Here is a 25071-nt window from a genome sequence, read left to right as displayed (position 1 = left end):
CAAAAACAAGGAGACTATGCCAGGCTCCCTTTTGCCTGGTCTACACCTGAACTCTGGAAATGACTGCCTGAAAGAGTCTCCTAAAGGCCAGCCCTCTGCCAAATCCTTATTATCATTCTTTTCTTTTCTTTTTTTTTTTTGGTCGCCCCTGGCAGGTTGTAGAATCTTAGTTCCCTGATCAGGGATCGAACCCCTGTCCTCAGCAGTAAAAGCCAAGAATTCCAACCACTGAACTGCCAGGGAATACCCTGCCCAGTCACACACACAGACACATACACACACACACAAGCTGCTCTTGCTTGTAATGTTTGGGGTTCCAGAAAGAGTCCATATGTATAAAATGGTGCTGAATGAATGGCACCTTTGTCTAATGGCATAGCCTCCAATAACAATCAAGTTTCTGATCCGGGTGGGGAAACCATCTAGCAATGTTGAGTAAACAAAGCAGAATAGTAAGAACAGTAATAACAACCACTAACATTTAGCATTTACTAAATAAGGGCACTGGTCTCTTTACACTTGTGTTCTTTCTTCATTCCACTCCCCTTCAAGGTAGAAACCACTTTAACGCTTTAACCTCTGAGCCACCAGGGAAGCCCCTGCTTAAAGATGACCACACCCAAAGCCCTAAATGAGTAGACGAGGGACTCTGTTTCAAGATGAACCATTTGGGAGGGCTGTGCTGAGTGGGCAGTGAAGGTTGGCAGGGTCTGAGACTCAGGCAAGATCCAGAAATAGGGCATGATTTAAACTGAGCTACCCTTAGCTCAGGGCTTCCGGGCGGCTCAGATGGTAAAGCGTCTGTCTGCAATGCTGGAGACCCGGGTTCAATCCCTAGGTCGGGAAGATCCCCTGGAGAAGGAAATGGCAACCACTCCAGTACTCTTGCCTGGAAAATCCCATGGACAGAGGAGCCTGGTAGGCTACAGTCCATGGGGTCGCAAAGATTTGGACACGACTGAGTGACTTTACTTACTTACCCTTAGCTCAAAGCGTGGTACATAGTAGGTGCTCAGGTAAGGTAGTGAATGACGGATAGAGCTGATAAATGAAAGGAATAAAACAAAAACCCATGAGGTGTGTTGATGAGTGTGTGTGTGTGTAAATGAGCATTTAGAGCTTCCGGAATTCTCAGAGGCCCACAGGTTGGTGGCCAGACCCATCTGGAAGGCGGGCGGGCAGTAGATCCTATTGGGGTGTAAGTGTAACAGTCCAGCCTTGGTGAATGCAGCACAAGCTTCTCAGCTGAGTTTGAAGCCGCCCTTTCTTTTACACCAGGTGCCCCCAACCTGTGGGCTGAGGACTGGTACCTTCTGTCAGACCAGTGGCAACATTAGATAAGAAACAAAGTGCAAAAGAAATCAAAAAGAAAGTGCACAATAAATGTAATGTGCCTGAATCATCCCCAAACCATCCCCACCACCCCCAGTCCGTGGAAAAATTGTCTTCCATGAAATCAGTCCCTGGTGCCCAAAACTTTGGGGACTGCTGCTTTACTGTATCTCCAATAAGTTAATTTGAAGTTGCTTCAAAGAGGTGGCATGGCAGACCGGCCCCTTGAGTCTCCCTGGTCCAACCTCTCAGGCTCTAGAGGGCAGTGCAAGTCAAGATGGCGAGGACCTGGCCCACGGCTCAGCCACTTGGGGCGGAACCAGGCTGGCATTTCCCTGACCTTAAGCACACTGCAGGGCTTTCTAGCCTGGAGGGCCTGCAAGCACTGCAGGATGTTCAGGGCCTTCTGTATTTTCTTAAATTATTTTATTTATTTTCGGCCGTACCGGGTCTTGGTAGCCGCTGCCAGGGCTTTCTCTAGTTGCAGGGCGACTCTTCATTGCGATGCACGGGCTTCTCACTGCAGTGGCTTCTCCTATTGCAAAGCATGGGCTCCAGGACAGGGGCTCAGTAGTTGTGGCACACAGGCTCAGGTGTCCTGCGGTACTTGGGGGTCTTCCTGGACCGGGTCCAACCCGTGTCCCCTGCACTGGCAGGCAGGTTCTTATTTGCTGGACCACCAGGGAAGTCTGGATCTTTTTAAGTGAGAGGCAAGATTGTGTGTTTAGGGAGTATTTGGGGAAAAATGTCAATAGCTTTTTCCTATTATGGAGGTAAGGCAGGCGGGGGACTCTGCCACAGGGAATGAAATCCATGGTCTCCATGTAGAGTTGGTGTGCACACAGGTTCTACGCTTCTTCCTAAAGGTTGGCAGCCCCAGCGCCAGCTCCCTTGGGGCCTGTGGAGGACACAGCTGCTCTCATCCAGGGAGCCTGTGTCCAATGGTAGGAGGGGGTGGCAGGAAATAAGACTTTCTCTGGTCCTTGGGGGCTGCTGGGTACAGCTGGGCGCTTGGAGCAGCTTCCTGCAGCTGCTGGGGACAGGGAGCCAGGGAATGCTTGCCCATGTTTCCCTGGCTTTCCTGGGACCCGCTCTCCTGACACTGAAGTCAATGGGCCCCACCAGGCCCCCACTCTGGCCTCACCGGTGGTACATTTTATCCCATTAGGAAAGGAATCTGGAACGAGATGACTCTACTGCTGGGTAATGCGGGGCCGGCAGGAGGCTGCCCAGATGGTTTGTCCGGTCAGTTTCCCGCCCTCCTTCCCTGAGCTCCTCCGTCTCAGCCCCCACCCTCCATCCCATCCCAGACCCTTCTGTTTGGAGTCTGGCAAGTTTCAGCAGAGTCTAGGATGCCTAGTCAGGGCCTGCTCAGGTGGTCACCTCTATCCCATTCTTGTCCACGTGGCCAGGCCTGGACCGACTCTGCTGCGGCAGAAGACCTCCTGGGAATTCCCCAATCCAGCGGGAAAGACCCAGCTTCAGTGACCTCTCCTCCAGGTGCGCTCCTAGCCTGGGCTAGGCTGCCTGCTGCCCGCCTCCTTGCAGCTTTCCCAGGGGAGTTGCAACACGCGCTTCTCTGTTGTCCCGGCTGTGACTTGTAGTTCTCTGCCTTTGACCTTCTTGCATTGTCTAGGAACACAGTAAAGGACTTGAGGATTTTTTTTTCCTTTTTTTTTGGCCATGCAAGAAGTATGTGGGATCTTAATTCCCCAATCAGGGATCGAACCTGCACCCCTGCCTTGGAAGGCAGTCTTAATCACTGGACTGCCAGGGAAGTCCCTCTTTTCGCCCTTTGAAAGGGGCTGGCTGAACCTAGAGTCCTTTACCTTTTCCTTACTGATTTCTCCCTGCCCTCCCTGGTCCCTGATCACTCCCACAACTCAACAGGGTCAAGACCCCACCAAGGCGTCGCCGTGCAAACAATGGGGGAAGGAGAAAAAGACCTGGCCCTGTTCTTCCAAGTCTGGAAAGCCCTCTCATGGTTCAAGGCCTCTGTGTCTGGGGCTCCAGAGGTGGCTAGGTCTTGGGAGTTGAAGTTTTGACGCAGCTGGATCCATCTGTTCACTCATAAGGGGAGCCTGGCATGCTGCAGTCCGTGGGGTCGCAAAGAGCTGGAAACGACTGAGCGACTGAACAACAATAACAACTCATTCAGCAAGCGTCGGTGGAGTTCCTTATTCTGGACTAGGCACAGTGAAGGCTATGACAGTAAACACAGATCCGCAGCTTGGCTATTTACTGGCTATGTGACCTCTGGTGACTTTACCCTTGGGCCTCAGTTTCCTCATCTGTAACATGGGGCCAATAATAACAGCTGCTGCAGAGTGTTGTTGGGAGGCCAAGAGAGATTTTGCCTGTCCAGACAAGAGGACAGGACAGAGATCAGCGATGGCAGCTGTTATTATCAAGGGATATGTTTGTCCTCCAGAAGCCTGAGGTCTCCGGGAAACATAGGGAGTCGGGTGCCGAGAAGGCTTGTGGATGCTGCTCTTCTCTGGAGTAGGCAGGACTTGGGTAGGTGGAGGAAGAGGGGCCCAGGCAGGTGGCATTCTGCAGTGAGTTGAGGGGAAGTGGTAAGACTGGCGAATCTTTCTTTTTTTTGGCCTGTGCTGGGTCTTAGCTGTGGTGTACAGGATCTTTAGTTGCCACATGTGAGATCTAGTTCCCTGATCAGGCATTGAACCTGAGCCCCCTGCACTGGGAATGTAGAATCTTAGCCACTGGACCACCAGGGAAGTCGCAAGACTGGGGCATCTTGACCACTCTGGGGCAGGTCCCTATAACCCAGGGTGGTGTAGAATGGAGTGCAAATTTACTCTGTAGGAGGCTAGAAGTCTCTGAAGATACGTTGGTTTGTAAGATTTGGGCTCCAAAATGCCAATTGGATTCCCTGGGAGGTCTCTCCAGAAGGCTCCGGGTCTCCAGCACAGTTTTAAGGCTCTAAGAGGCCTCACTTTCAATCAAATGTTCATTCACTCATTCCAATTTTACTGGGTACCTTCTAAGTGCCAGGCCCTGTCTCCAGTCCTATAGGTTCCCAGGATGAAGCACACAGCTGGACACAGGCCCTCTGTCTGTCCCAGGGATGAACTCTAAAGGAGACCTAATAATATGGTGGGTAGATGAGGTTCCAGAGCGGGGAGACCCTGCCCAGACCAGAAACTGAGACAGGGGATAAACAGGAACAAGGTTGGCCAAGTGGCCAAAGAATGCCTCAGGCAGAAGTGTCACACATGGGAAGGCTTGAAAGGCTTGAGGGAGCTGGCAGATGCTTGGTGGTGTTTGTAGAAACTTAAAGAGGTTCCATGTTTCTGGGGTCTGGTGCAAAGAAAAGCTGGAGTAAAGATGGGAGGGTGGTTGTTGAGAGAAGTGGACGCTTGGGGCCGAGCTGGGCAGGCCAGGGTGAATGAGAGACCCTTGTCGGCCTGCCCTGTTCCCAGCAGCAGTGGGAAGTCAGGGACAGAAGATTGAGCAGGGCAGGATCACAGGTAGATGCCTGTTAACTTTGGCTGCTGCAGCTCAAAGCAGAGAAGGCAATGGCACCCCACTCCAGTACCCTTGCCTGGAAAACCCCATGGACGGAGGAGCCTGGTAGGCTGCAGTCCATGGGGTCCCTTAGAGTCAGACACGACTCAGCGACTTCACTTTCACTTTTCACTTTCATGCATCGGAGAAGGACATGGCAACCCACTCCAGTGTTCTTACCTGGAGAATCCCAGGGACGGGGGAGCCTGGTGGGCTGCCGTCTATGGGGTCGCATAGAGTCGGACACGACTGAAGCAACTTAGCAGCAGCAGCAGCTGCTCAAAGGCTGAGTTAGCAGTGGACCCGGCCCCACAGCGCCCCCTCCTGACAGGCCACAGTGGATTTTAAAAATTATTTGTCTATTTTTATTTTTAATTTGGCTGCTCCAGGTCTTAGTTGCAGCACGTTGATTGCATTTGCGCCATGTGAACTCTTAGCTGTGGCATGTGGGATTCAGTTCCCTGACCAAGGATCAAACCCGGGCCCCCTGCATTGGGAGAGCGAAGTCTTAGCCACTGGACCACCAGGGAAGTCCCCCCAGTGGTTTTATGGGAGAAGGTGCTCGGGAGACTGAGGCCCAGGAAGACTAGGGGGATGTGAAGGGTAGAAGCTGGCACCTCACCATCGGACAAGGCAAGGGGACCTTGTCCCTGGAGGAGCCTGGGAGCAGCAGCAGGCAGCCCACAGCTGTGACGGGTCCTCAGAATTTGAGGTCAAGGACATCTGAACCACAGGGCGGTGGGTGGGCCGGCAGGGCCACCGGGCAGGGGAGAAGGAAGTCGTGGCGGTTCAGAGGGAGGCAGTGTCCTGCTCTGATCCAGCTGTCAGGGAACAGCTGCTGGCCCGGAAGGGGGAGGGAAGCCGGGCAGCAGCAGGTGAAGAAGCCTCCTGGCTGCTGGGCTGTGGGAACGGAGGTTGAGAGCCAGTGAGGGGTGGGAGGGCCTGGGGAGGGGGGCACAGCGTCTGCTGCCCACAGGGCCAGCCTGGCTCCAGGCTTGCAGAGGCAACTGGAATTCCTCTGAGAAGGAAAAGCTAGGGTGAGCTTGGGGGTAGGGGATCATGGCCAGGGGATCTCCTCGGCGTTCCAGGGGTTCCCCACCACCCACCGCCCACCGCCCAAGCCATTCCCTTGGGCTGCACTGGCTCCCTCAGGAACCTGCTAGAGCCCTCCCCCTCCCTACGCCTTGTTTTTTTCCCCCTTCTCCCTGTCTCCTCAGCTCCTTATCTGCACCTGTGCCTTGGCCCTTCTTCTAGAAAGGAAAGCAAACAACCACAACCAGCGCCTTTCAGAAAGCTCTGGCCCACTGGGTCATGGAGCGAAAGGGGTTTGCCCAAGGGCCCAGTCAGTCAGAGGCAGGTGCCAGGGCCCCCTGGCTGTGTGTACCCAGCCCTCGGGGCCTCAGCTCTAAGGAGGTTGAGCAAGTAGGCCTGGTATCCACCCCCAGGCCAGGAACTGCCTCCTGTGGATTGGAAATGGAGGGGACTCACGGGGAGTGAGCAGTTGTAGGTGTAGGAAAAAGGCCTGTGCGTTCCCACCTGTCTGCCCACCTCAACCCTGGGGTCTCAGGACCACCGGTGCCACTGAACCAATTGCTGAGGGTCCTGGTAGCGGGGTTGGGTACATGGGAGTTTCAGGCAGCAGGCAGGTAGGGGGTCAGTTGAGGCCAGTGTTCCGTCCTGGGGCCCAGCAGCCTGAGAGGAGCAGCTGCTTGGCGCTGCTGTGAGGTCCAGACTCTCCCCTTTGGGAGCAGCCATGTCTCCACCTGAGGTCCCGCTCTTGTGTTTTTCCAGCTGCCACATTCCCTCAGACGCTTAGGGGCACAGAGATGGGATGGGGAGGAAATGTTTCTTTTTACCTTTTTTGTAAAAATTCTCCAGGGATCACGAATGGGTCTCCGTAGGGCTCTTAGGGCCTGTCAGGGCCTCTGCAGAGAGTCGCCACCATGCTTACAGCCAGCCGTGCCCACAGCCAGAGGTCCAGCGCCCTGGCTTCAAGCTGGGGACTCTCTTACCTCAAGGGCCCATCCTGTGTCCAGTCCCCAGTCCATCCCCTTCCAGGCCTTCCTGGTTCCTGGGGTTCCTTTCAGGTTCAGTCGACTGAACCCATCCGATGAATACAGATCCTCTCTTGCCCATTCCCGGGTGACCCCAGCCAGGACCTCCGTCCATTCTGGCCAAGTGGCAGCTGCAAGGCGGGACCTTTGAAGGTTATGGGCCCTGAGCGGCGAGCGGAAGAGAGATGGATGGGACAGCTGGCTGAAGCCTCATGCGTTTTCCAGGTGATGCCCCGTGTGTCCTGAGGGCCTCCCGCAAGCTGTGTCTGGCAGCAGTCCCAGGGGAGTTGGGTGGGCGGGTGTGTGTGTGTTGGGGGACGGGGATCGCCCCCCTGTCTTGGGGCGGAACATCCTCTCCCACTCCTTACTCTCCCCGCCTTCACCTGGGCCCAGTTCAGCGGCTTCCCTTCCTCAGGGAGAAGGTTCTAGGCCCTTTGGTGGGCTCTGCAGGATGTCTCCTAAAGCCTGCAGGGCAAAACAGGAGCTGCCCAGGCCATTCCGCTCCCCACCGGCACGCACACCCCCCATCCTTCCTTCTCTGGGGCTGGAAGGAGAGGATGCTGCTGCCTCTCTGGCCTCCCTGCATTCCGGTGGAAGGTGGAGGCAGGGAGAGAAATTTGTTTTCTAAACACTTGTTCTGACTTGACTTCCCTGGCGCCTGGCGCCCCTCCCCCGAGGGACCCCCATCTCTGCCCCATCCCTGCCGGCTCACCCACCTCCTTCCCCACGTAGGGGAAGGACGTGCTCCAGGGCTGGGGCCAAGCTGCTGCCCCCTCATTCCTGGCCCCACTGCATTCCTTCCAGGAGGCCTGAGGGCACGGTCCCCACTCCCCTCCTCCTCACTCCCACCTCCGGCTTCCCTGCCCCTGGCTCCTGGGATCCTATACTTGTTTCAAAGCCTAGCCTGGTTCAATCCAGCCCCAGCGCCTGCCCTGCCCCCTCCCCCAACCCCTGGTCACTCATTCTCCCTTGTTTTGTGTTCCATTCGCTGGTCAGGCCATGGTGACCGCCTGGTTTCCCCAGACCAGTCTGGCCACTTTCTCCTCTGCCTTCACCTCGGTGGCCTTTCCTTAGAAATCCCCAGGACTCCCTCCTTCACCGCCTGTGGCCTCTGCCTTCGAAGAAAGGGCGTCCCTGATGAGCTGTACTGCGCAGCAGATCCTGGCCCCTCCCGGGTCTCTCATCCCCTGATGACTACATTTGTGTTTACTGTAGAGCTTGTTACACTAGAATCTGGGCTCCACAAGAGCAGTCTGCTCCTTCTTTGCTGGAGCAAAAAATCCTTTGCTGGGTTTCCAGCACACAAAAGACTCAGCAGATATCTGCGGATCAGCAATACACTGATGGATGTTTCACACTGGTTCTGACTCAGTCCCAAAACGTGCTCTTTTATCACGCTCGGTGAGCAGGCAGGTCTGAAGTCCATATAGGGAGGCACCTGGTGATGAGGGTCAGGCTCAGAGAAGGCAAGTAGCTCCTCTCAGGTCAAACAACGCACTTAGCTCTGGGTCCCAGCGGGGGCTCATTCCTCATATGGACACATCTGGAGATTTGGCCGATATGCTAACATTCTCTCTCTCTTTAAAAAAAATATTTATTGAGTTTATTTGACTGTGCCAGGTTTCAGCTTTGGCAGGCAGGATCTTCAGTTGCCCCATGTGGGATCTAGTTCCCTGACCAGGGATCGAACCCAGGTCCCTTTGCTTTGGGAACATGGAATCTTAGCCACTGAACCACCAGGAAAATCCCATCGCTCTTTACCCTTATATATTTTTTGGTTGTGCTGGGTCTTTGTTGCTGTGAGTGGGCTTTTCTCTAGTTGAGGCGAGCAGGGGCCACTCTGGCACAGTGTGCGGGCTTCTCATTGTTGAGAAGCTTCTCCTCCAGCTTCTCTTGTTGTGGAGCATAAGGGCTTCAGTAGTTGTGGGCTCTAGAGCCCTGACTCGGTAGTTGTGGCTTACAGGCTTTATTGCTCCGTGGCATGTAGAATCTTGCCAAAGCAGAGATCGAAACTGTGTCCCCAGAATTGACAGGCAGAATCCTATCCACTGTACCACCAGGGAAGTCCCACTGTTTATTAGTGCCCCTCAAGATGTTTGGATGAATCCCTCTTATTCTTCCCCGCAATGCTGGGGATTTCCCAGACCGCAGTTGGGGTTCCCAGGGGCTCTGCTTGTGTGTATCAACACAGCCTAGAGCAAAGGCTATCTGTCCACTAGAAGGTCAATGCTTTCCACTGTTCTAAGGACACACCCATCAGCCATGAGTGCAGAGTCAGAACTCATGGTTGTGGGGTAGCCTATTAATGTCTCTTGACTAAGAGGCCACAGAGAGGAGCCCAGACTGATGACAGGCACAAGCCCAGATCACAGGCCCCCTCTGAGAATAAGAGGTCTTTCTGTCCTGGAGAAACTCTGGCTGAGCTCAGAGCGAGACATGGACAGATGACTAAGCGTGGGGAAGGGACTTTCAATCTGGCTGAACAAGAACAGTGTGGATGGTGGAAATCCCTTGGTGGTTCAGTGGTTTGGACTCTGAGCTTCCACTGCAGGTGGCACAGGTTCGATCCCTGGGGAGGGAACTGACAGCCCAGAAGACACTCAGTGTGGCAAAACCAAAGAACAAAAAAAAAGAAAGAATGTGAGCGACTTCCCCTAAGGCTCTGGGTTTAGGGGCTAGCGGGTCAGTGACCGAAAAGAATTAACAAATAGGTCCCTCAGCTTTGCTTGCCTCCACTGGCCCCTCGGCCAGACAAGACCTAATCTGGTGTTTAGTCCAGTGCTCAAGGCCATAAGCCCAGCGTTTTGAGAATAATCACCCAGAGTTGGCCTTGGGGGACTATCTTATCCCTGAGTCAGAAAGGAATGGAATGTGGCTAAGGGAAAGGGCAGCAGACATGTGTCCATCCAGGGGAGAGGTGACTTTTTTTTTTTTAAGTAATTTATTGAATTTGTTACAATATTGCTTCTGTTTTATGCTTTCATTTTTTGGGCCAGGAGGCATGTGGTATTCCCTGCATTGGAAGGCAAAGTCTTAACCACTGGACGGCCAGGGAAGTCCCGAGAGGTGACTTTTATTCATTCGACCAACCCTCATCCTTTCCATGGAGTTCCTGTCCCCACAGAACTGCATGTTCTTGGAAGGCCAGCTACCTGGCTGGCTAGAGGAAGGCCCTGGCCAGACATGTATGAAGGGGTCGGGTGGAAGTGCTGTGGTAGAGGGTCCTACAAGGGGAAGAACTGCATTCTGGGAAGGCTGGTGGTGACCAGCAAACACGCCTACTGGCAGTTTCTCCCGGATAAACTTATCAGCCCTTTCTTTTTGCCAGAGCTGCTGGACAATCTGCCTTCTGTTAAAGCCAGACAAAAGGGACCCCTCCCTTGCTCTGATTTGGCTGTTCCTGCTAGGCCTCTGGCAGACCTGCAGGCCCAGCATTTGTATCATCAGGCCTCCACCCTCATCTCAGCCAGCACTGGCCCCTTCCCTTCTCCACGGGGGCCTTGGGGGAGTATCAGGAATACCAGCCTCCCCCTCTCTGGAAAAGTCTGAGGCCGGGCACTCGCTCTTGGCCCTTGGTTCCTAGGGAATATGCTAGAATAATAAAGCTCTGGAAGCCTAAGACCAGAAGAAAGTTTGGTGCAGGTAGGTGTCTGCTGGATTTCCCTTGAGCTAGAACCAAAGCCCTCGCTTCAGTCATATCAGCCCCAAGTAAGTACTGGGTCATTTGCTGTGGGCCTTGTACAAGGCTTAGACTTTTGGGGAATAATTGCCAACTAAGAGGCAGGCAGCACTCCCTGATTCCTACCTTCCCAAACAGAAGTTGAGTCCCTATTATGTGCGTGATGTTAGGCGATCATTGCGACTTGGGATCAGGCAGGTGCACGTAACTGGCCTCAAGGGTTCATAATCTAGTGCAGAAGACAAACCTTACTTAATCTGATAACCTTCCTGAAGCCTCTGACTGGGGGTCTAAGTGGAGGGTGGAGGATGCACAGGAGGCTACATGGCCAGGCAAGTTGAGGGCCGACTGTCACACTTGAAGGACCTCATTCTCCGCCTCTTGATCAGTTCTCTCTGGGCACATACCACGTGGGGTTTTTGGGCAGCTGTTCCTGGGTGTGCCCTGGGCCTCACTCTTGGCTGTGCTCTCCAACTGGCTGTGAACACCAGGCCGGACCTACGATGGCCTAGGCACCGCTGGGGTTCCAGTATAATCTCCCAAGGGTGAGTCACTGGGGTGCTGAGCCCTACGGGGAGCTGTGAGAGCCCCAGGAGGGGGAAGGCTTCAACTGTCAGGACTACAGGAAGGAACAGGGCCTTGACTTTACAGCCCCTGCTCAACCTAAAGGGCCATGAAGACTGTCGGCCTCCCTCTTTACTCTGGGGTGGGCTCCATGTGGGCTGGTTGGGCTCCAGTGGGGGCTGGCTAGGCCCCAAGAGGCTGGCTGTCCAGGCCTCCTACCTTTGGGGCCTGAAGGAATAGGGGGTTGGGGGAACCCCACCTCCAGGGAAAAGAGAAGAAAGCCAGCAATGAGGCCCAGTGCTCGCAGCTGTTCTGGCCTTGTGGGAGGATCTGCCAAGGCTGGAGGACTGGGGGAAGGGAAGAGCATCAGAGCCAGCCTGGGACCACAGCATCACCAAGTGAGCCCCAAACCTGGAGAAGCAAGGACTGGAAGGGTTTGGCTGTAAGGGTTTCAGGCAAACTCTGGCTGTTGCTCCTTTCCTCCTAGGACTAGGAAGGGCCTAACCCACCTTTTGGCATCAGTTAGTCAAGGCAGTAACCTTCTCTTGGTTGGAGCTCTGGGGGAGCTTGGGCATGGATGGGGTGCTGGGACTTCGGAGGCCAGATTGAAGCCTGGTGCCTCATCTAGCAAGACCAGTGCCAAAAATGAAGAAGGAGTGTCACTCTAGCGTCCATTGCTGGTCAGTGAGGACCAAAGAGCAACTAGTAGTCTTTGGGCTCCTCTGGTGGCTCAGATGGTAAAGGATCTGCCTATAACACAGGAGACCCAGGTTCGATCCCTGGGTCAGGAAGATTCCCTGGAGAAGGGCATGGCAACCCACTCCAGTATTCTTGCCTGGGAAATCCCATGGACAGAGGAGCCTGGCGGGCTACAGTCCATGGGGTCACTAAGAGTTGGACATGACTGAGTGACTAACAAACACACATACACACAGCAGCTTGTGTAGATGCTATGAGAGATGAGGCCTGTACTCACTGCTGTCTTTTGTTTTGGGAAAACACACACACACACACACACACACACACACACACATATGTAATTATACAGTCAGACACTAAAATACCCAGCAGAATCTCAGGCTGCAAAGCAGTATCTGGTGTGTCTTTGTGGGTGGGAGGGAAACTCTGTAAGCTGAAGGAGTGAATGAAAGAACGTAATTTGTTTATAAACCTGAATAAATTCCTGCATTTTTAGCCTTTATGAAGCAGCAGAGTTTTAAATCTGGATTTGAGAGGCCATCCATTTTTTAGGCTTAACCTTCAAGGGATGATTAGGGAATTTGGGACTTTTTCCTGGTTTTTAGTTCTTTTTCCAGTTCATTTCCAGTGAATGAAGTTTGGAGCCTCTGCATTTAAGTATAAAGAATCACAAACAGGTATGTGTGTTGGAGACAAGGCGTTCTTTTGCGCTCTGAAATTTGCTTCTTCCTGTTCTCCCTATCGAGGGGGAGAAAGCAGGGGAGACCAAGAGCTGTTGGGATTCTCTGGGAGGAATCCGTGGCAGGCAGCAGCCAGTTCTGTGTTCAGAATGTACTTGCTGACAAGAGTGCGGGCCTGGAATTCCAGGCTGGCCCCAGGCCCAGAAGGGGATGGAACCATCCTGAACAGGGTTTGGGGAAGAGAGCCCACCTCAGGTCGCATCCCCAGAGTCATCCCTTATCTGTTGAGTCTGGGGCCTTTGAGATAGTGGGTCTAGGTAAGCCCTGGTGAGAGTGAGAGAGTGTTTAGGACCCTCTCCTTGAAGGGAGACAGACCTCAGCAGTAACTCCCAGCCCTTTATTCACCCAACTCCCTGAAAGAATGTGGGGCCTCGAGTGAGTGACCAGTGCCAGCGGGTCAGAGCTATTTCTGGCTCCTGAGGAGGCATCGGATTCCGGGTGTTCAGGGCAGGAGGAGGAGGATGGAGGAGGGTCAGGCCTGAGGAGCTTCCCGGACGCGCCCGCCTGCTGGGGGCTAGGCCCCCCGGAGAGGGGTCGGCTTCCTGTTCTTCCGGCCCTCGCCTCAGTTTCCTCATCAATATAAGAGTCGGGCAATGGGGCCATCATCGTTCCAATCTGGAGGACGCTTCCTGATTGTTTTCTTGGCTTACAAATAACCTGATCTGAGTTTGAGGGAAATCAGGAAGGCGGAAGGCAGTCTATGGGTGGCCAGTTGCGGCCGGGCCAAGTTATCCAGCCTGACCACCCGGGTAGGCTGGATGTCTCTCAGACGCTCAAATGCCTGAGGTTGGGTGGGGAGCCCCTCCCCCACCCCCAGTCCTGCGCTCTCCGGGCGACCCGAACGGGCCGAGGCGTGTCCCGGGGACAGACCCGGCTGGCCGCGGGCGGGATTTCCAGGGTGGGGGCGTGTCCTTTCGAGTGGGGGCGTGGCGGGCCAATGAGCGGAGCGGCGCTGACGGGGGCGGGGCCTGTGCGCGGGTGCGGCGCGCTGCGGGGCGGCCGACGCAGGCAGAAGCGGGCGTCGCGGGGACTGCCGGTCGGCGCCGCGCGGAGCTGGCCGCGGGATTGGCTGCGGCACTCGCGTGTCAGGGGGTTGCTAGGCTTCGGTCGCGCGCCCCGCCCTCGCGCTCCGCGCCCTCTCGCCGCCCGGTACGTGCTCGCGCGGAGGCTGCGGTGCGGCGCTCGCGCTCCTGGGGCTCGGCGGTGGCGGCGGCAGCGGGAGCTTCGCGCCGAGTCCCCGGGGAGCAGCGGCGGCGGCAGCGTGTCTCGGCCGGAAAGAGCGAGCACCTGCCGCGGCCCGCCCGGCGGCGCTCGGTGATTGCGCCGCCCGTGCACTGCCGCCGAGCCTGCCAGCTCGGGCCCCCCATCTCTGTCTCCGGCGGAGCCTCCCGAGGAACACCTGCTGCTGCTCGCTGTTTGGCCCGGGGCGGGGACACGGTCGCGGACGTCCTTGCGGGTGAGGCGGCGGCGGGGCCCGGGTAGAGCCGTCCCTTGCTCTCGGCCCCTCAGGCGCAGGCTGGGGGCGTCCATAGTCCGGGCCCGGGCTGCGCGCCGCGGCGATGGGCCAGGCCTCAGCCCGGCCCGCGCTCCCGGGAACGCGGGGCCTGCGCGTCGGCAGCGGGCGTGTGCGGCCGGCCTGCGGACTGCCTCCCAGGCTTCCACCGAGGGTCGCGCCTCCCAGCTTGGCCAGATCCCGAGAATGGGGCGTTGAGCCCGCTCAGGAGGCGGGGAAGGGCGCCGCAACTGCCGGAGCCTGAGCTCAGAGGCGTGGGGTCACCCCTTCACACACGGACACACTTGGGGCTTCTTTGGAAGCCTGCTGCTACCTTTTCACCTTTCCACTTAGTGTTTGGAAAACCATCTTCACCTGCGGGAATATTTGGGAAAATGTCTCCGGAGAAATGGCTCTCTGTGTTTAGAAGTCTTCTGCCGTAAATTTCAAGTTAATTTCATAACAACTCAGCTACTGATTTAAAATGCGTATTTTAATCTCTATGACTTGAGAAGCTCTTCGACTTGTGAACCTCAGAATGAGTTTTAATGGTGACCGTGAAGTTTGGCCTTGGTGAGAGCTACAGCCTGGGGCAACACGGTTATAGCTTAGAGTTCTAACTTAAGAGCCCAGCCTGCTGTTTCCCTAAATAAGCGAGTAGACATGATTCCTGGCTTGGAAGCCAGACTTCTGTGCAGGGAGGTGGTATTTACAGGACATCAGTTCAGATAAAGAGTTGAATGTGCTACCAGGTGTTTGGGAGTTTGGTGTAGATGGGTTGTTGTAACTTTATCAGGTTGTTCTATGCTTAGCTGTTGAGAGGTAATTTTGGAATGTCCTTTTTTTTTTTTAAAAAAAAAAGAGCTCAAAAATAAATAAATAAATAAAAAGAAGAGTTCAACATGGGAGGCATAGTTTGAATATGGAGAAGTTGAATTGAACTTTGCTGGCCTTGGAGCCAAGTAATCAGAGCTCCTGGCCTGCATGCTTAAAGGAGATTGAGGAGCCATTTCTTGGAGCAGTGAGATTTGGGGAGGGAGTTCGATGAGCCTGTTGAAGGCCTGCAGGATACTGTTTGAAAGGAGATGTAAGCAATGCAATTTGAGCAACAAACATCTGGTTGGAACATGAAAGCTTGTGTTTCTGTGTACCTCTGTTGAAAGAGGCAGAGAGCCAGTCTTCACTGTTCTGAAAAATTGATTTGGCAAAATACATTCATTCATTTAACAAATACTTGGCTTCACTACTTACCAGATTCTGTGGTAGATCCAGGGGACCCATGTATTGGGTTGGCCAAAAAGTTCATTGAGATTTGTCCATACACTTTTCCAGAAAAGCCCTAACAATCTTTTTGGCCAGCCCTATAAAAGAGCCTGGTTCTGCCCTTAGGGAAGTCGGTATGGTGGACAGTGGGGGATGGGGAACCTATGATTGATAGTGTCTGCCCGCTCAGATGGTTCTTGGGAGCCTGAGGAGAGAGGGAATTCCTGAGCCAAGGCTTGCAGGGCCAGCAGAAATTAGCTGGGGGACAGCAAGGTCCTGACCCAGGGAACCATATGTACCTGAGGGCCTAAAATAGCACCTGTGAGTCCTCCAGCTTGAGAGGTGGGGGCCCCTGGCGTTTCTCTTGTGCCAAGGAGTTCAGACTTCATATTCAAGGTGCCAGAGACTGGGAAGGGTTTTCCTCGGTGGAGTGGTGTGGCCCAGACCTACGTTTAGAAAGGTCTTGCTGGTGGCCACATAGTGGGTGGGAGAGGATGGGAAAAGGACCTCTGTCTCTGAGTTAAACCTTTAGAGGACAGATGAGGGTGAAGGAGCCAGTTGAGGAGACTGGCTGAAAAGTTTGAGCAGAGGGAATTCCAAGCTGTGATGGGGGAGGAGGCTCAATTCAGAATATTTAACATGACCAAGGCTTTAAATCACCTCTTCTGTAAATTTGCTAGTATCTCTTGAACATTGAATATGGTGGAATTTGAAGGGACACTCGGGCTACTTAGACTGGGGTTGTTGTTTACGAAAGGAGAAGCATGGCATTTTTTTTGTTAACCTTAAACAGCCTTATTTCTCATTTGAACTGGGGGCATCGCAGTTTTTCTTGGGCAGGGCTGGTATATTAACCCCTGAAGTAAATAGATATGTGTTCATCCATATTGAGATAGATGAGAGCATGTTCATTCCTTTCACTTCACAGTCATTCCAGCCTTTCCTGAGCTCTGGATCAGTGATGCGGTGGATCTACACCAGCACAGTCAAGGGCCTTCTGAGTTTCTGCTCTACATGCGTTATTGTGAATGCTTCTGAGAGTCCTTTCCAGTGGCTTAGCAAACTGAGTCACAGATGAAGGAATGTTCCCAAGGTCACACGGTGGTGGAATTAGGATTTGAACCCTGGTTGGACGTTTGGCTATACCCATCTGTGTTTGTGTTGTAGCAGACTAATAATGGTGGTCTCAGGTGGGTCCTTCTCTGGCAAAGACCAAGCCTGGGTGTTTGGCGGTGGGCAGAATGAGATGAGAAATGAGAAAGTGATCAGTGATCCCACATGGAACTCTAGGAACATGCTCTGAGGGGCCATTTTCAGAAATCTAGGGTTTGTCAGAGCCTTCTTGAGCCCTGAGCTGGTGGCTCTGGGCACTGTACTGAAGTAAGCCAATGAACTTGGGTCCTAGGTCAGAGAGGACAGACCTTAGGGGAGAACTACATTTGAGCTAGACCTTCAAGAAGGGTTAATGGTTTGATTGATGGAGGAGTGGTGGCAAGAAGGTCACAATTGTGTGGAAGAAAAATGAACAGAGGAAAGGGTCCAGGGGGAGAAGGCTGGGCTCTTTTTCTGTATGTTCTGGAAGGTTGAGTGGGAGAGAGAAGGCCGCATGGAGAAGTTTGATGTTATGGAAGAACAGGAAACCTTGGAGATCTTAAAACACAACTGTGTTGGGGTCAGCTCTGGGTTTTCAGAAGTGCGCCCCCAATGTTAATCTTGAGGTTGGGCTGGATTGGAGACAGGTTGGTTACTGCTGTGGTCCACTGGGGAGATAGTGGCTCTGAACTAGAGCAGGGGTCAGCAGGGCAGTGGAGATGAAGAAAGTTCAAGATGACCCAGTTCAGCAGATGTTAGGGACCTGCTGGTACCAGCAGGGATCTACCAATGAGTGAAAGAGGTAGGAGATAGTAAAAAGATGAGGATATAAGGCTGCATTAGCCAAGCACTGATGAGGACTTGAGAAACTCCGAATAAAGAAGGGCCCCTAGGGAATCCCTAGTGGTCCAGTGGTTAGGACCCTGCGTGTCACTGCAGAGGACTGGGTTCAATCCTTGGTCAGGGAATTAAGATCCCACAAGGTATGTGGCATGGCCAACAACAACAACAAAAAAAATTAAGAAGGGCCCCTAGACTGCCTGAAGTGGGGAAGGCTTGAGTTTCTGTGGCAGGCAAGCAACAGGGCAAAAAAGAGGTGAACTTACGAAAGAGAGCACAACTTGTTGACCGACTTGGTAGGTAGAGGGAAACATCTATACTCTTGGATACTCAGAATCATGGTGGGTGTAATGTAGCTTTAGACTGAATTTCAGGTAAAGAATTGACAAGTGACTTGCACATTTGACCTGTGCAAGGCAAACTAAAGGTGTCCCATCATGGTGTGACATTAGAGCCCCTTTACCCCATGCTTCCTTTTTAAGTTGGTCATTTTTTCTTTTTTTTTTTTTAATAGCCTTCTTGATAAGAAGCACATAACTAGCCTAGCTGAATGGCAAGTGGTGGTAGACTCATTTTGCGGGTGGGCAAGAATAAGAGTGAGGTCTTATGAGTTTTTTTTTTTTTTTTAAAGATTTATTTATTTATTATTTTTATTTGCTGTGCCAGGTCTTAGTTGGGGCGTGTGAGATCTGGTTCGCCGACCAGGGATCAAACCCGGGCCCCTGCACTGGGAGAGCGGAGTCTTGGCCACTGGACCACTAGGGAAGTCCTGTCTTAAGAGTTTTTTCCCCTAACCAGTGTAGGAAGTCAACAATGAGAAGTTTGATTCAATATTCCAGGTTCCGGGGTATGTTGTTTAGATTTGAGCCACTGCAGAGGGTAGCCGCTTGGAGGCTGGAGGCTTCCAGAGTATCAGAGAATTAAGAAATGCTGATGTGAACATAGAAGGGGACCCAGAGGGGGACTAGAGTATTGAACCATAAGGGAACTCAGAGTGAGAATACAGATAGTGTGGGCTTCTAGGTGCTCTGTGTATTGGTCAAGGATTTCTCCCTCCTCCATGTTCAGAAGTATTTCTGTGCCTCTGCAAGTGTTACTGTGTTGTTGCTTAACCCCATCTTTCTCTGCTTTTCCTGGGTTGACACTCCAGTCCTGGAACAAGATGGTGGTGGTTTTGTATATGCAAGTGGTTAATCTGGTCATTTCCCAGTAGGTCTTTGTGTGCCCTTGCCTTTGGGCACTAATTTAAAGTCGTCTTCCTGTGAGTTTCATAACCTGCTTCGCCTTTGTGACCACTCTTCACTCTGATCATTTAGTCAGTGATACTGCTCAGATAGCAATTTCTATAAATAGGATTTTAGAGTAGTTTACAAAATTACACCAGCCAGAGGGCTTAATTTAGCCCTAGTGACTAGGGTTTCCTATTTTCCCACTCCTTGGGTTTGAGAGAGCTAAGCATTTTCTTAGTTTTGCTCTGGGTCTAGGGTGGAAGGATGGATGGCATGCCATGGTACAGTATCATGAACTGAGCATGTCTAAGTTGATGAAACTGTCCTGTCTTCTCTGCTGGAGTGAAGTAAATCTGAATGAACTTTTGCAGTATGTTGACTTAATTTATATTTTACAAGTAGAATCCTAATGGGAATAATCAGCTGAATATAAAAAATCATTTTTATGACAGTGTCTTTAACCTGCACATCCTGTGATGCATTTAATGGTGTTGAGGTTTTGCTTCTCAGTTATACCTTCTTGAGCTAATTATTTTTGAAAATACCCCTGTCTGAATTTTAGACATTGAAATTAATTTTGTACGTTTTGAAACTGTTTATAATTTTTTGATCCTGGATTGACTCTACAGAAGACATTTCATTTTCGTTGTCATCCTTTGGCAATAAAGGGTGGCTGGTGGTGTGGGCAGATTGAGTGGCACGCCCTACTTCCTCTGGAGGTGGTGGTTGTGGTGTATGTAATGCTGCCTTGGTTGTGGACATTCACCAATATTGGTTCCTTCTTTTCCTGTAGGGCTTCTGCTCTCCAGGAAGATAAGGCTTTTTTTTTTTTTTTTTGGCCTTGCTGCACGGGATGCGGGATCCTAGTCCCCCTGCAGTGAAAGTGAGGACTCTTAAGCACTGGACCACCAGGGAAGTCCCCTTAAGATAAGGCTTTTAAAGCAGCCTGGCACTAGAGCCTGAAGAAAGATACTTGGAAAGGGAGATTGCTGCTAAAGCAAGATGAGGGATAATCACGTACTTGGCAAAATGATCATGGAATTTTAAAACACTGTAGTGGAGCAAAAGCTGTATTAAATAATCCATGTATTTAAAAAAAGAAACATGGAAGATAAAAGTTGAAAGTAAGGGGAAAATCTCTTGTCTTCCCCAACTTTATTCCTTCTTTAAATAGCAACTGCTAACACATGGTTAATCTCAAAAAGTTCTAAAGGATTTTTGTACAGGGGAAAGAAATCTCTCTTCAATCTATCCCCTCAGTCCCTGCTTCCCCTCCCTAGAAGCAGCCGGCATCCCCTGATTCCTAGGTGTCCTCCAGAGATGGCCCTTGGGCAGCATTTTTACTGAGTTAAAATTTAATTTTTAATCTTGCTTTTGCCCTCCCAGCATTATAGTATTCATTGTTCTACAAATATATCATTTCTGATGGTTAACCTGTCTTCAGTTCTTACACGGTTGTTAATCTTACTTTAGTTATAGTAGATAATATTGCAGTTGACACCTTTGTACATTTTTTTTAAGAATCTTTTTCTTACCTCCACACTATAAATATAAAACTTTTGGAAAAAATGTAGTGTGACTTACAGTTTTGAAGGAGCCCATTTATAACATCAAGTAAGGCAGGTTTGTATTGAATGTCATTTTTTAAGCACTGCGTACATTTTCCCTAGTCCCTTTTCTGTGACTTGCATGTGTGTGTAATTTTTAGAGCTGCATCGAGGCCAAGACTCAATATTCCCTGCCACTGGGGGTATGTGTAGCCACAGATTCATTCTTCCTGAGGTAGTCACAGCCCTCGGATACCCTAAGTGTAGGGGAGTGTGCCAGTTGAGGGAAGCTTAAGGACGAGTGAAGCCTTTGGAAGGATATATCATACTCAGGGAGAAAGAGGCCAGTGCCCATTTTCGTCTGTTTTGGCATTTGCTCTTCATTTCTGTGGATGTTGAGTTTTTGTGTATGGAGTATGGGAATCCACAGATAAGAAACGCTGCTTACAGAGTCCTTTCCAATAGCTGGTGTTAATGTATATGCATTGAAACAAATTCGTGGAATTGGAGGATGCCTGTTTTGGCAAATGTTAGAGTTGTCTCTGTTTTACTTCTCACTGTACTGGGAACATTTCCCCCAGGGATTCCAGAGGTTGATAAAGGATTACTTAAGGAGGCTCCCAAGGCTGTCTGTGGCAGAAGTGATCCAGTTCTGCCTTGGTTTTCGGAAATGCCTCTTTTAATTAGCCTAGTTGTTCTCCAGGGCTGGGTTGAGTCTTCAGCCAGTTTTTGCCAAGGAAAATGATGAAGTCAGTGATAGAATTGCAAATACTATTTTGTTTTTATTTGGCTATTAATCAGCACGTGGTACACCATCCATTTTCTGGGCCCTTACTATACAAGAAATGCTTTCATAAAGCATTCGTCTCTTGTCGCTGTAAATATCCTGTGCCTGTTTCTGCTTGGGCTGGTGGATTGTCTTTGCATTGGATCTGCTCTGACCTCAGGGAGCCTCACTTACTGGATTTTTGAATAGTGGAGACTAGCCTGATGAGTAGTCCTTGAACAGGGGGGCATCCTGGGTCTTGTGAAAAATGAGGAAGTGTTGAGATCTTTGCTCTACCTGTTACGTTAAGCATCTTGGACTAAGTGTCTTTTATTTTTAGACTTTTGAGCAATGTTGGGAAGACTGACTTGCCTGAGTAGAGAAATTTGGTAGGAGGAGACTAGAAACTCTTTATTAAAAATCTAAAAATAGAATTCATTAAAGGCGCAGATAACAGAATTCCTGTCTCCTTTCCTTCTCTTGGTTATTCCCAGCTGTTGCTTCTGCTTACCTGGAAAAGATCACAATATTTTGTCAGAAGGGTCAATAATATAGACTTAACACACTGTGTTTGCCAGTCTGAACATGTGCTTTATCCAGTTTTAAAAGTAGTCTAAAAAGTCACTGGGTTCCTGGGCACTGGGAAGAAATCTTCAGCAGGAAAAGTTGATTGTTCTTGCAGCATGAGCCCTGGGCTGACGGGGACCGTGGGGTGCCTGAGTGTGTGTTTTTTTTTCCCTTCTGGCTGGATGCTGTTGACCAGAGAGAGGACACCTGTGTAGGCCACCTAATCCACATGACTTAATCCGGTGGCACCTCAGGACTCCCTTCTGGCTTTTCAGGAGGGGTCCTTCTGGCGTGTGCAGCTCGAAAGGAAGATGGCTGCTCAGGCTGTCTCCGGCAGGCCTCTGCTGCCCTGGGCTGCCTGTGGCCTTTCCCTCCATGTGAGGGGGTGAAGGAATGTCCCGGCCTCCCCTCTCCCCTCCTGCCATGCGCTTCCAGGGAGAATGGGGCCCATTGTGGGCTGTGCACAGCCCTCCACTTAAGTGTCCGGCCTGCCGTGGCCTCTCTTCAGTCTGCTGTGGCGACGGGATGCTGAGGGGGCCACGAGCCCGATGAGCTGTTGTGTCCTCACAGGCTGCCCTGCCATTCAGGAGTGTTCTCAGCCACGGTGTCTGTGCTGTGACTGCCCTCGGGGCTGCCCTCGGATTTTGTCATGTCTTGGTCAGCATTCTTGTGGACCCCTTTCCAGGGCTGAGCTCACTCTTGTGGCAGATCTCAGGCCATATTTGGAGAGGCAGGCCTGCTGCTCTCAAGGGTGACTGACTGCTTGGTCACAGGAGGCTGGGGAGTTGCCCCAGGCCTTTGTTGTGTTCTGAATCCACTGGGAAGCATCAGATTAATCTATTTGTGAATGAAATTGGACTTCAGATTCTTGCTTTTCAAATTTATTCTGGCCTTCAGTTGTATCTCAGTGGAGCTGGGGAAAAACTTATTTTGGCCTTAATCAACTGTAGAACTTGTTGAAGATGTGGAATGCCAGAATATGGGATGGAGAAGCCAGAGAGACTTAAGTTTTTTTTTTTTTTTTAATTTATCTGGCTGCACTGGGTCTTAGCTGTGACATGCAGAACTCTCAGTTGTGGCATGCGGGATCTAGTTCCCTGGCCAGGGATCGAACCCAGGCCCCCTGCATTGGGAATGCAGTCTAAGCCACTGGCCCACCAGGGAAGTCCTGAGACTCAGCTTTTTAAAAAACAGGTTTGTTCTGGATACGGGAGCTTTCTCTTGATACCAAACTGCATTAACCATCAGGTGGTTCTCCTGACCCCAGGCCAGTGTGTCCTTGGAAAATGGAAAAAAAATGAAAGAGGTAATGATTTAAGGGAGACCTTAATGACTTAAAGAGTGAACAGATAGAGGTCACTGGCTGCTTCTCTTTCGAGGGTGTTGGCTTCAGATAAGGAGCCAGGTTTGTCATCAGCAGTTGTTTAACAGGTTCTGTGAAGGGCACTTGAGCGAGCTGGTAGTGGAATGGAAGATGGAGAAGGCCCAGTCAGGCCTTCCTGGAGTTGGCGAAGGCCTTTTCTACATGAGGTCTATATTGATTGCCTGGGAGACTACTGAGAAATTTGCTCCTCTAAAACCCAGGTAGGTTGACTTTGGAACGGTCCTGGAAATTGTTCTTAGAAGGCAGCTAAGCTACCCACTGTACCACAAATGCCTGGATTTGAAATTGTTCTTGATCATAGTTAAAAAAAAAAAAAAATCCATTCTTCCTATGATGCTTCAACATGCACAGTTTCTTTGTTTTCTGGGAAGTGTCTTGTGAAAGGAGCAGCTGGTACTTGCATTGCCCTGGATGTTTACCTTCCTCCTACTTTTTTTTTTTCTTGTATTACAGGAAAAAAAAAATTTCTAGCCTATTTTAACCTGCTACCTGAGCAGAGTGATCTGCTTCCTTCTCCATTTTAAGATTGGGAGTGGCACTCTTTTTTATCAAATAAAGGAATGAAACTTGCTGTGCTGAGATCACATTGTAGATGCCAGCTCTTTTTATAAATGATATTGAGTTTTCTAAAGGAGAGTTATTCTTTCAGATAGTGCCTTGTCATGCTATGGTCTCTTGGGCCGTGACCTCCCAAGAAGTGAGGTCTACCCACTAAAGGCCCTTTCTTTTCAGCAAGACAGGCAAGATCTGTGGTACAAGTTCGATGAGGCTGGTCAGTGAAAACACCGAGTACCCTCAGCAGTGGAAACCTGAGCCTGAGAAGGGAATCTGCCAGAGGTCCGGAGCTTCCTTGTCCCCCCTGCCTCAGTACAATCCGGAGATAATCTCGTCCCCGTAGGCTGCTGAAGAGAAAGTAAAACTTTCTGGTAGTGAGTCCTACACCTCTCCATAATTGCTACCTGTTATTCTTACACTTGTCCTTTTTCTGGTGTAAACTTGAGAGTCCAGTATTTAATAACAATAAAAAAAGTATTAGTCGCTCAGTCGCATCTTGACTCTTTGCAACCCCTTGGACTCTGTCCCAACAGGCTGCTCTGTCTATGAAATTTTCCAGGCAGAATATTAAAGTGAGTTGCCCTTCCCTTCTCCAGGGGATCTCCCCAACCCAGGGATCGAACCTGGGTCTCCTGCATGGCAGGCGGATTGGTTACCATTTGAGCCACCAGGGAAGCCCAGTATTTAATAAAGGCTGGACGTGTTTCTTAGGCTAAGTGATTGATTCAGGGTTTTTAAAAATTGTGTTTATTTTACATATGTAATAGATTATATTTTATGTGTACCAGGTTAGTATCTTATATATATTTTTTCAAAGCCTTAGACTATGAGCCCATTGTGCTAAGTCACTTCAGTCATGTCTAACTCTTTGCAATTGTGGACTTCTGTGTCCAGGCTCCATTGTCCATGGGATTGTCCCATCTGTGCTTCCCAAAAAGCAACACTGGCTTGACTGCTCACTCAGCTGTGGAGCTTTGAGCGCTGTGGTGTTTTTCTTAGGGTGGCTGATCCAGGAGGGACTGGCCCCAGCAAGATGAGTAAAAGACAAAAATAGTTTGAGGATCAAGGATTTTGGTAGCTAGACAGTGTTGTTTATATTTGTAAGGAGCTCCTTTGGTGATTCTTTGATGTGCCCAGCGTTTTCCCGAGCCTCACTAGTGCAGTAGAAGGAGCTCAGCCTGGCAAGGTTGTCATATGAATTGATTGACTATAAGTGCTTGGTTTCCTTTTATTTATTTATTTTTTTGGTATAATATTTATCTCTCTCTGAATATTCAACTGCACTGCACGCCTGGTTTGAAAAGTCCTTGGTTTTCAAAGGGCTACACGTATGCTTTTTTTTTTTTTTTAACATGTACTTATGTTTTCCCCATGTGACCATATGACTTCTCGACTACCTGACTTATAAAACTGATTTTTCGGCCAGCAGATGTATTTTAAGAGACTTGGAGCCAGTGGGCGTGCCTGGTTGAATGTTGGGCAGCAGCAGTTTCTGTACCTGGAACATACAGTCCAGCTGAGCTGTAGGGCTGGAACTCTTTAGAACAGGAATTTTAAGACCTAAAATTTGTTTAGTAGGATGAATTTAGTCTGGAATGTCAGAACCTTACTCTGTAAAGTCAGCATCCTCCCTGGAAACCTGAAGTGCTTGGGGCTTCCTTGACTCCCTGAGGGACAAACAGAGCTTGAATATAAAGAAGATAAGGGTACATGCACTGTTGCCTGATTTCTGAGTGGAGG

At 50.9% G+C, this 25071-nt stretch overlaps 1 protein-coding gene across 4 annotated transcripts in view; it reads left to right on the top strand.

Annotated features, from left to right (window-relative positions):
* The first annotated feature begins 13570 nt into the window (after positions 1-13570).
* DAG1 (dystroglycan 1) overlaps positions 13571-25071 on the top strand; it is a 49269-nt gene continuing 37768 nt past the window's right edge. For 2 of the 4 annotated variants that reach the window (XM_043885365.1, XM_043885367.1), the window contains exon 1: positions 13571-13745. The gene's annotated coding sequence lies outside the window, so the exon portion shown is untranslated. Of the gene's footprint in view, positions 14053-25071 lie in introns of all 4 variants that reach the window. The other 2 variants (XM_043885366.1, XM_043885368.1) reach the window with 2 other exon arrangements.

Source organism: Cervus elaphus, chromosome 24 (assembly GCF_910594005.1).
Source record: "Cervus elaphus chromosome 24, mCerEla1.1, whole genome shotgun sequence".
Classification (NCBI taxonomy): Eukaryota; Metazoa; Chordata; class Mammalia; order Artiodactyla; family Cervidae; genus Cervus; species Cervus elaphus.
The sequence above is the reverse complement of the archived record's forward strand: the minus strand, read 5'-3'. Positions and strand labels throughout refer to the sequence as shown.